This window comes from Medicago sativa, chromosome 2, assembly GCF_051527215.1.
Source record: "Medicago sativa cultivar Bolivia chromosome 2, Bolivia_mono, whole genome shotgun sequence".
Classification (NCBI taxonomy): Eukaryota; Viridiplantae; Streptophyta; class Magnoliopsida; order Fabales; family Fabaceae; genus Medicago; species Medicago sativa.
The window spans coordinates 38,925,223-38,937,520 of NC_140750.1; the positions used below are offsets into that span (position 1 = coordinate 38,925,223).

Here is a 12,298-nt window from a genome sequence, read left to right on the forward strand (position 1 = left end):
CTGTGGCTACTGATGCTCGTTTTGTTATGCCCAATGGGCGTCCTTATGGGCTCTCAGCTTACTATTCTCCTAATACTGCTGTTGGTGTCTCTGGTTTTGCTGGTCAAGGACAGGTTCCTGTATCCACTGCTATGCCTCAGGTGACTACTGTTACCGATCCTATTGTCCACACTGTGCAACAGGTAATTGATGTCGATACTCCGCGTGGACAAAACCCTGCAATAGAAGCTATGAAACGACAGTTAAGGGAATTGGCTGGAGAACTCCGTGAGGTCAAAGCTAGCCGTGGAAACAATGTCTCTGCTAAGGCTCGTGATCTATGCCTGGTATCCCGGTTTGAGGTTCCTAAGAAGTTTAAGGTGCCAGATTTTGACAAATACAATGGATCTTCCTGTCCACATAGCCATGTCATTCGGTACATCCGAAAGATGGCCAATTATGCAGATAATGACGCACTGATGATACACTGCTTCCAAGACAGCCTAGCGGAAGATGCGGCAGATTGGTACACTGGTTTGAGCAAAGACAATATCCATACTTTTGAGGAACTTGCTGCTGCTTTTGAAAGTCATTATGAGTTCAATACCCGTCTGAAGCCAAATAGGGACTCTCTTAAGTCCTTGTCTCAGAAATCGGATGAAACCTTCCGTGAGTATGCCCAAAGATGGAGAGGGGCAGCTGCCCGTGTTTCTCCTCGACTCGTTGAGGAAGAATTAACGCAGACATTCCTAAAGACTCTGAAGAAGGAATATAAGGAAAGAATGATAGTCTCTGCTCCAAACAACTTCTCCGACATGGTTACCATGGGAACTCGTCTAGAAGAGGCTGTCAGAGAGGGTATCATTGTTCTTGAAAAGGGTGAATCTTCGGCCAGCGCACCAAAGAAGTATGGTAATGGCCACCATAAAAGGAAAGAATCCGAAGTAGGGATGGTATCTGGTAACCCATCTACAACTGCTACTCAATTACCTTTGCCCTATCAATACATACAGTACTCTCAACATCCCTTCTTCCCGCCATTCTATCAGCAATATCCTCTGCCACCGGGTCAACCACCAGTGCCCGTTAATGCCATTGCTCAGTAAGTACAACATCAGCCTCCTGCCCAACAACAGCAGCAACAACAACAGGGTCCTCGGCCTAAGACTTATTTCCCATCAATACCAATGCGGTATGCTGAGCTGCTCCCAACTTTACTTGCTAAGGGACACTGTGTCACTAGACCAGGTAAGCCTCCGCCTAATCCTTTGCCTCCTAGGTTCCGACAGGATCTTACATGCGAGTTCCATCAGGGCGCTCAAGGCCACGATGTTGAAGGTTGCTATGCTCTGAAATATATTGTGAAAGACCTGATAGAAAAGGGACGGTTGACTTTTGAAAATAGTGTTCCTCATGTTCTTGACAACCCACTTCCAAACCATGCTGCTGTTAACATGATTGAAGCTTTTGAAAGGATCCCCGTTCCTCAAAAGGATCCCATGTTGGATGTCCGCAATGTTGTTACTCCATTGGTACCATTACATGTCAAGCTTTGCCGAGCTTCTTTGTTCAATCACGATCATGCTTCTTGTTCAGAATGTCTTCAAAATCCTATGGGTTGTTGTGTGGTGCAAGATGATATACAGAGCCTGATGGACGACAAACACTTGATTGCCAGTGATGTTTGTGTGATTGTGCCAGTATTTCATGATTCTCCTGCTGAAAGTGCATCTAAGACAAGGAATGTTGAGCCCTTAGTGATCAGGTTGCCTGGTCCGATATCTTATGCCTCTACAAAAGCAATTCCTTACAAGTACAATGCAACCATGATTGAGAATGGAGTGGAAGTGCCTCTGGTATCCCCAGCTACGGTTGATAATGTGGCCGGTGAAATCACAACTCTGAGAAGCGGAAAGGTCCGTCCACCCTTGTTCCAAAAGAAGGTGGTTACACCTATTGCCACAATAACTCCACCAGTTGCTCCTCCTATTGACAAGAGCCCCGGCCCATCAGGCCAATCTATTGAAGAGTCTAATCTGGACAAAATTCTGAGGCTTATCACAAGGAGCGACTATAAAATTGTTGACCAGCTGCTGCAAACTCCGTCAAAGATATCTATCTTATCTCTGCTCCTGAGCTCAGAAGCTCACAGGAAAGTCTTAATGAAGGTACTGGAACAGGCCTATGTTGATCATGAAGTCTCTGTGGATCAGTTCGATGGAATAGTGGGTAACATTACTGCTTGCAATAACTTGGGGTTTGGTGACGATGAACTCCCCGAAGCAGGGAAACACCACAACTTGGCTCTGCATATCTCAGTGCACTGCAAGTCTGACATGATATCCAATGTGCTGGTGGACACTAGATCATCTTTAAATGTAATGCCTGAATCTACACTAAGACAGTTGAGTCATCATGGAATTTCTCTGAGGGGAAGCAGCTATTTGGTTAAGGCTTTCGACGGATCTCGTAAGGATGTTCTGGGGGAAGTAGACTTGCCAATTACCATTGGTCCGGAGACATTTCAGATCACTTTCCAGGTCATGGACATCAATGCTTCTTACAGTTGTCTCCTCGGAAGACCGTGGATTCACGATGCTGGGGCAGTAACTTCTACTCTGCACCAAAAGCTCAAGTTTGTGAGGAATGGTAAGATTGTCACTGTACATGGTGATGAAGCATATCTGGTTAGCCAAGTGTCATCTTTCTCTTGTGTTGAAGCAGGGTCCGCCGAAGGGACGTCATTTCAAGGCTTGACCGTTGAGGGTGCAGAACCCCGGAGAGCTAGTGCTAGTATGGCTTCATTGAAAGACGCCCAGAAGGCTGTTCAAGAAGGTCAGGCTGCTGGCTAGGGCAAAGTGATTCAGATTTTGGAAAACAAGCGTAAAGAGGGCCTTGGATTCTCCCCGACCTCAGGCATTTCAACAGGAACTTTCTACAGTGCTGGGTTTATCAATGCTATTGCCGAAGATACTGCTGGGAGTAGTTATATGTCTACATTTGTTGTACCAGGAGGCACTGCGAGAAATTGGGAGGTCATTGATGTTCCTTTGGTCATGCATGCTTCCATGTAATGTGTCTTGTTGCTCATGTTTATCTTTGTTTTCAAAATAACAATCCTTTCGTTCTACCCAAGGCGAAAGTGATATCATTGTAAGGGCATGTTTGTTTCGGCATTGCTGTTATTAATAAAAGTTGTCGTCTTTTCTGCGACTCTTTGTTTTTTTTTGCTTTTTAGTGCCTTTTTCTTGGAAATAATGGTAATGCCAGAAAAAACCAAAACATCTGTATTTTCTTATTAATTTCAAAAATCTGCATGAAAAACATTTTTTTCTAAAAATCATCCCAATCATATTATGCAGATTGAACCACAATAAACCCGTTGAACACAGTGACCCTATGATTCCTCCAAATTTTGAACTCCCTGTATATGAAGCTGAAGATGAGGAAGATGATGAAGAGATACCGTATGAGATCACTCGATTACTTGAGCAAGAAAGAAGAGCCATTCAGCCTCACCAGGAAGAGATTGAGCTTATCAACCTGGGTACTGAAGAGAACAAGCGAGAGATCAAGATTGGTGCCGCACTTGAGCCAGAGGTGAAAAAGAAGATTATTCAGCTTCTCCATGATTATCCAGATGTCTTTGCATGGTCCTATGAAGATATGCCGGGTCTAGATCCCAAGATTGTGGAACATCGGATACCGACAAGACCTGAATGTCCTCCTGTCAAACAGAAATTGAGAAGGTCTCGTCCAGACATGGCTCTTAAAATCAAGGCTGAGGTGCAAAAGCAAATTGATGCGGGTTTCCTCATGACAGCTGAATACCCTGAGTGGATTGCCAACATTGTACCAGTACCAAAGAAAGATGGGAAAGTTCGAATGTGTGTTGATTACAGAGATCTGAATAAAGCCAGTCCAAAAGATAACTTCCCATTGCCTCATATTGATGTGCTTGTTGACAGTACTGCTCAATCCAAAATGTTCTCCTTTATGGATGGTTTCTCTGGTTATAATCAGATACGAATGTCACCTGAAGATAGAGAAAAGACGTCCTTCATCACTCCGTGGGGAACGTTCTGTTATAAAGTGATGCCGTTTGACTTGATAAATGCTGGTGCTACCTATCAAAGGGGTATGACCACTCTGTTTCATGATATGATTCACAAAGAGATTGAAGTATATGTTGATGATATGATTGTGAAGTCAAGTGATGAGGAGCAGCATGTTGTGTATTTGAAAAAGATGTTTGAAAGACTGAGAAAGTACAAGCTGCGGTTGAATCCTAACAAGTGCACATTTGGTGTAAGATCTGGAAAGTTTCTAGGTTTCATTGTCAGTCAAAGAGGCATTGAAGTTGATCCTGACAAAGTCCGAGCCATCAGAGAGATGCCGGCCCCTCAAACTGAAAAGCAAGTCAGAGGTTTCCTTGGACGTCTGAATTATATTTCAAGATTCATATCTCACATGACTACCACTTGTGGACCAATTTTCAAGTTGCTCAGAAAGAATCAGCCTGTTGTATGGAATGATGAATGCCAGGAAGCTTTTGATAGCATTAAAGAGTACCTGTTGGAACCACCTATCCTTGTCCCGCCAATGGAAGGAAGGCCTTTGATTATGTATCTGTCAGTGTTAGATGATTCAGTGGGTTGTGTTCTCGGTCAACAAGATGAGACTGGTAAGAAAGAGCATGCTATCTACTATCTGAGCAAGAAATTCACTGATTGTGAGACTCGGTATACAATGCTTGAAAAGACTTGTTGTGCTTTAGCTTGGGCTGCCAAACGCCTGCGTCATTATATGGTGAATCATACAACTTGGTTGATATCCCGAATGGATCCAATCAAGTATATCTTTGAAAAGCCTGCTGTTACTGGAAAGATCGCACGTTGGCAAATGTTGTTGTCTGAATATGATATTGTGTACAAAGCTCAGAAAGCAATCAAAGGAAGTGTCCTTGCTGAGCATCTTGCTTGTCAGCCTCTTGATGATTACCAGCAAATTAAGTTTGATTTCCCTGATGAAGAGATTATGTATCTGAAAGCAAAAGACTGTGAAGAGCCACTGTTCAATGAAGGGCCGGATCCCAATAGCAAGTGGGGATTGGTGTTTGATGGTGCTGTTAATGCTTATGGTAAAGGAATTGGGGCCATCATTGTAACCCCACAGGGGCACCATATTCCTTTCACCGCTCGAATAACTTTTGAATGCACGAACAACATAGCTGAATATGAAGCATGCATCTTGGGCATTGAAGAAGCCATTGACCTGAGAATTAAGCACCTTGACATCTATGGAGATTCTGCACTTGTTATTAATCAGATAAAGGGCGAATGGGAGACTCATCATGAGAAGTTGATCCCTTACCGTGACTATGCAAGACGTCTGTTGACATACTTTACCAAGGTTGAGCTGCACCACATCCCCCGGGATGAAAAACAGATGGCTGACGCTCTTGCTACTCTGTCTTCCATGTTTCGTGTTAATCACTGGAATGATGTGCCCGTGATCAAAGTGCGGCGTCTTGATAGACCCGCTCATGTGTTTACCATTGAAAATATGCCAGATCAAGCTGATGAGGGTGTGAATGATAAAAAGCCTTGGTATCATAACATCAAACAATTCTTGCAGAATCATGAATATCCCCCTGGTGCTTCCAACAGGGACAAAAAGACCTTGAGACGATGGGCTAGCAAATTCCTTCTGGACGGAGAAATCCTATACAAGAGGAACTATGACATGGTCTTGTTGAGATGTGTTGATAAACAAGAAGCTGAGAAGTTGATGCATGATGTACATGACGGTACCTTTGGAACCCATGCTTCAGGTCACACCATGTCAAGGAAACTGCTAAGAGCTGGCTATTACTGGATAACTATGGAGCGTGATTGCCACAAACATGCTAAGAGATGCCACAAATGTCAAATCTATGCTGATAAGATTCATGTGCCTCCACACGCTCTCAATGTTATATCTTCCCCATGGCCTTTCTCTATGTAGGGCATTGATATGATCGGAAGAATTGAACCAAAAGCTTCCAACGGACATCGTTTCATTCTAGTGGCAATTGACTACTTCACCAAGTGGGTTGAAGCTGCTTCCTATGCAAATGTGACCAAGCAAGTGGTAGTGAAATTTATCAAGAATAACATCATCTGTCGATATGGTGTTCCCAACAAAATCATCACTGACAATGGTTCCAATCTGAACAATGGTATGATGCAAGCTTTATGTGAAGAATTCAAAATCGAACATCACAACTCTTCTCCTTATAGACCTCAGATGAATGGTGCAGTCGAGGCTGCTAACAAGAACATTAAGAAGATTGTTCAGAAGATGGTCACTACTTACAAAGACTGGCACGAGATGCTACCATTTGCCTTGCATGGTTACCGTACTACAGTGCGCAGTTCAACCGGGGCAACTCCTTTCTCTTTGGTGTATGGTATGGAAGCAGTTCTCCCTCTGGAAGTGGAGATTCCATCTCTTCGAGTGATCATGGAAGCAAAATTAACTGAGGCTGAATGGTGTCAAAGTCGGTATGACCAGTTGAATCTGATTGAAGAAAAACGTATGGATGCTATGGCTCATGGACAGTTGTACCAAGTGCGAATGAAGAATGTTTTTGACAAGAAAGTCCGACCTCAAGAATTCAAGGAAGGCGAACTTGTATTGAAAAGAAGGATAAGCCAGCAACCCGACCCAAGGGGCAAGTGGACACCTAACTCTGAAGGTCCTTATGTTGTCAAGAAGGCTTTCTCTGGTGGTGCTTTGATCCTTACACATATGGATGGTGTTGAACTCCCAAATCCTGTGAATGCCGATATAGTCAAGAAATACTTTGTCTAAAAAGAAAAGAACAGCGTGGTAGGTCGAAAACCCGAAAGGGCGACCTAGGCAAAAATGCGCTTCCCGATGGATCGAAAACCCGAAAGGGCGGTCCAGGCAAAAGTTAGGGACAAAAAAATGATGAATAAAGCTCGCTGAGATTGTACGCAACTCAGGCAAGAATGAGCGCCTCGATGAGCCGAAAACCCGAAAGGGTGGTTCATGCAAAAAAGAGGTTGACAATAAAAGACAAGTAACTATATCTGGCAAACCACCATCACCCCTTTGGGCATCTGCAACTGTCAATGATCATCTTCATCAGAAGCTTCTGTACTTGTGAATTCAAAATTTCTATGAAATGTAGCGGTCATCATGTTCAATGTATCACCAACCAATAAAATTACCATTTTCCGGGCTTTGTAAATCTGTGAAGTCATGCCTTTGGCTGACTTTCACTCCTCTACATCAATTTGAGCCTGTGCTATTTGTTTAAAACTCTATTTTTCTTTCTACTTTCAATGCTATATACAAAATATTTCCTTTCTATTTGATAATATCAATATCTGAAACAAACATTTTTGAAAATTAAAACATCTTTTCCTGTCTATTTTGAAAGCAAACCTGAGCAATAGGGTACATTTCAATGAAACATGCATGAATGAATGAGTGTCAATGTCTATTTCAATACATGTTACAAGCAGGTTACTTCCCAGGATGATCTGTGGTCAATGGCAAGAATGAAAAATAGAATGAAAAATTGAAAAAAATGAAAATGAAAAGCTCGCTAAGTTGAAAACCCGAAAGGGCGGCTTAGGCAAAAATGAGCACCCCGCTGATTGACAACCTATGAAGGCAATTCAGGCAAAAATGGGGCAATGAAAAGAACTTTACTCCCCGGTGAATCAAAAACCTGAAAGGGCGGTTCAGGCAAAAATGGGATTGAAAAATGAAAGAATGAAATAATGAAAAGCATTGACCACAGATGCGAACATCCAATGTTTACCCAGCACTGACACGCCTAACAACGGCGACCCGTATCCAAGAATCTTCCAAAGGTTCCCTCCTCTACAAGTTCATATTGCCCTCAGCCATGGTTTTGATACGTCTCTCAACGACGATCTCTCCAAAGAGGATTTTCTATGTGAATATGTTGCAGCACGAGCCACTACGTGCCCAATCTTCCAATGTTTCCTCTATCTCTGTGAAGCTTTCTTGTCAAATTACAAACCAATCATGCATTTCAAGCATTCATACATGCATAATCATGCATTCTATGTGCTCATACATTCAATAATCTTGCTATACAATACATACATGTTGCATTTCCAATTTCAACTTTCAATCTAAATCAGTTTCCACCTTCAGTTCAGTTCAATTTCCCCTTTCAATTCAATCCAATTCCAAATTTCAATCCAATCTCAATTCCAATTCAATTTAATTTCAGATGTCAAATTCAACTCAATCTTCAATTTCAACTTTCAGTCTAATTTCAACTGTCAAACTCAATTTCAATCTCCAATTTCAATCCAATCACAATTTCAATTTCAACTGTCAAATTCAATTCAATTTCAACTTTCAACTCAATTTCAACTGTCAAATTCAATTCAACCTTCAATCCAATTTCAATGTCAATTTAACTCAATTCAATTCCAATCTCCAATTCAATTCAATTTCAACTCTCAATTCAATGTCTATGTCTATGTCTCCGATCAATCTCAATTTTCAATCTCTTTTTCAATCGTAAACCTTCAATTCAATGTCTGTGCCAATATTAATCCACTCTCAATTTGCTTTTCTTGGGCCAACAAAAATGGTCATGTCTACCTTCAAATCAAGTCAATATCAACTTACTCTCAATTTGTATCTTTCCAAATCAAACTTCCAATACATATCTTGTTATCGGTCAAGTGGCTAGTTCGACCCAAAGAACAACTTGTACCTGCTATATACCTATACTTCCGGACAAACGACAAGTTCGATCCAAAGAACAGTTTGTACCCAGCTTATGCTTTGTTACCAGTCAAACGACAAGTTCGATCCAAAGAACAGTTTGCATCTACCCATATGATGTGTTGATGATTCAACGGCGAGTTCGATCCAAAGAACAGTTTGTATCTACCCTTTTGTCTATATCTCCAGCCAAACAGCCAGTTCGATCCAAAGAACAGTTTGTGCCTGTCTATCTGTTTATATCTTCAATCAAGTGTCAAGTTCGATCCAAAGAGCAGCTTGTATGTCTATGTTTCCGGTCAAGTGCCAAGTTCGATCCCAAGAACAGCTTGCACCTATCTCTTGTTTTGTATTCCTTGGTCAGGTGGCTAGTTCAATCCAAAGAACAGCTTGTACCCTATTTTCTATCCCCTGGTTTGTCTACCCAGTCAGTGTCTATCTGAATCCCCAGTGACATGACATGTTCCATAGACTCCAGTTGTTTGTCTTGCATTCATAATCAAAATATTGCATGGCATTCATAATTTTTGAAAATCTAAGAACGTATTTTTATGTCCAAAAACAGTGCAAATGTTAATATTTAAGTATCTTCGTCCCGTCAAATCAAAGACTTCGTCTCTTGACTCTCCGGACAAAGAAACTTAAATAGGGGCAGCTGTTATACCCTAATTTTGGACCTAAAAATACTTGTTCAATTCTTCTTTTCTTGCATTTCAAGTCATTTGAACTGTCTCTGATCAATTACATCTTTCCCTGCATTTCATTTCAATATCACTTGCAAAATTCATATGAAAGGGTATTTTAGTCCTCTCCTGTGTTTAAGCTCTTTTTAATTTTTGAAAATTGTTTGAGTCTTTTCAACTGGTTTGAATAAGTCCTTATTTCAATTATATGTCAAAATCCCTTTTACAGGTTGCATTTGAAGTCATTTTGAGTCAGTTTAGCCCCTAGGGGCATTTTAGTCTTTTCATGTGTTAAAAGCTCTGTTTAATCTCTTAAAATTGTCTCTGAGTCTTTTAATTTGTTTGTATAAGCTTTTGCTTCAATTCCCTGTTAAAAATCCATTCAAAATTGCATCTGAGTCGTCTTAGGTCAGTTTAGCCCCAAGGGCATTTTGGTCATTTCACACAAAATTTTGGCAGAGAGAGGTTACTTTAAAGTACCTCATTTAAGTAGTTGGTTCGTTTTAGTCCGTTTTGTCAAATTTTAATCGTTTCACTTTACGTTATTTTCCTTTTTACCAATTTTAATTCAATTTTATTTTAATTTCATTTTAGTCCTAAAAAATTCTAAAATTGCATTTTTGGCCCCTTTGTGTCATTTTATTTTAAGTTTTTGTTTTATATTAGGTCAATTTTCGTTTTAAGTCCTTTTTTGGGTCAATTGCAGTCCAGTCCTCTAATTTCCACAAATTGCAGATTAGTCCTTGGTAGTTTTTTTTTTGCAGGGCAGTCCTTGAAACTTTTGAAATTGCAGAAAGGTCCCCAAGCTTACAATTCAGTCCAGCACACGTGTCAGCCACTCATAGGGTCAAAAGCCACATGGCTCCCTATAAAAGGAGCACTTACTGCAATGTGTCAGGATCAGCAATCACAACGTGCCAACTCAACAAACACCGTTCCATTTCTCTCTCCAAAATTAACAGATCAAAATCAGAAAAAACTCAAGAACACGATGAAGGTTTGAAGAATCTTCAAACCCTAACCGTTTCCAGATTCATCCAAAACCAGCACAAGTTCACAAATCCATTGCCAAATACACAAAAATCAACACAAGTTTCCTAGAATCGAAATCAAAAGCTTGCAATTCAACAAAAATATTTTCGGATTCAACAAGCTCTCGGTGATTACTTGCGTAATCATCATCATCGAACTTGTTCCTTGCAATCCAAGCGTGAATCCGTCAATAATCAAGACGAATTCGACGCGATCACAAGGAATTTCGAGAAAAGAGAAGAAGATAGACCAAACAGCAAAGTTCATCAAGAACTCTAAACCCTAACTTTTCCAGATTCTCAAATTCATAGCAGATCATCACTGAATCACTCAATCCTCATCAATTCTCATCATAAACAACAACGAATTCACAGAAATTCCACGAAAGTCGCGAAGAAGAAGAAGAGTGAAAAGATCGATTTATTTTCGATCTTTGAAGCTACGAACTCACCAGAAGCATCAAGAGCATATCAGGACTCAAGTTTTCCGAGGATCTTCATCAGAAATCTCCAATAAAATTGTCAGGTAACACTCAAATATCATCGTCCTTTTCCAAAAAACAAGTTACAAGAACGAATCAACATAGATCTTCAGACTTTCGGAGAGTTTCACTCGAAGAGATTGAAAACCTAAAAAATAATTTCAAAACCGTAGCGAAGACTCTACATCTATGTTGATTCAGGTGTTATCTGTGAAAATCAGTGTTAGATTCATGATTAGGGTTAGGAGATGAGTAGATCGAAGTAAAAACCATAAGCCTCTGAGAGAAGATGAGAGAAGACGAGAGAATCTGAGAGTTAGAGAGAGAAATGAAAGGAACAAATGAGGCTTGGACCGGCCTCTTAGGTTTTATAGAGGGAATGAACCAGACCGGTTCACCTGAACCAGTCTGGTTCGCCCTTGAACCATGTGGCTGACCGTTCGATCTAGGGTTACACCGTTTGTATCAATCCATCGGTCCCTGAGCTCCCTGGGAACCCAAGATCCATGTTTGTGTGGGTTTGGGCCTATTGTTGTACTGGATTTCGTTTTTTCTTTATTTTCTTGCTATTTTGACACTGGTTCCTGCTGTTTGCACCCCTATATGTTCAAAAAGCCTTGAAAAAATTCCATAAAATTTTCCACATGTTCTTGATATTTTTCTTGACATTTTTGTGATATTCTTGTGTGTTAAAACCTGAGAAAAATATATGTGGAATTTCTTGCTAATTGTCTACTTTTTTTATTAAAATTTGTGAAGTTGTGCATTTAAAAGTCCCTAAAAAATTCTAAAATTTTTTCATGTATATTCCTTGTTATTTTTGTGATGTTTCTATGCATTTGTTTACTGAAAATCTTAATAAAAAATATTAGTACATTTTCTTTCTTTATTTCTTGATTTTGTGTGAAAAATTTTACAAAAAAAAATTGTCTAATCCCTTTTCAAATTCTTGATAAATTGTTTGAGGTTCATGCTATGTGATTCTTGGGATTTTTAGCCACTATTTGCATATAATTTGGCAGCATGAGTGTGAATCTTGATTAGTTACTTGCTTTGCAAGTTATGTCTAAATGAATAGTGCAAATGTGGCTAAGTTCACTTGAAAATGTAGGGTTCATCATGTGCCTTTAACTCTCATTTTAAGAACTGAGTATAAACCTTTAAAAGAATGCATGAGACTATGAGAGTTATGAGCTATGTGATGCTTGTATTCCATGAGTGAATTTTTAGTCATATTTTGCGTTTGTTTTGGTTTATTTTGTGTTAGATTCCATGCTCTTATTATAGTATTTTTCTTGCCTTATTTTTCCCCATATTATCATGTGCTACTAACCTTTTT

The 12,298-nt window shown here is 40.2% G+C and overlaps 1 pseudogene; it reads left to right on the top strand.

The window, feature by feature from the left end:
* Positions 1-1,068: 1,068 nt before the first annotated feature.
* Positions 1,069-11,986, top strand: LOC146946778 (uncharacterized; annotated as a pseudogene).
* Positions 11,987-12,298: the final 312 nt, after the last annotated feature.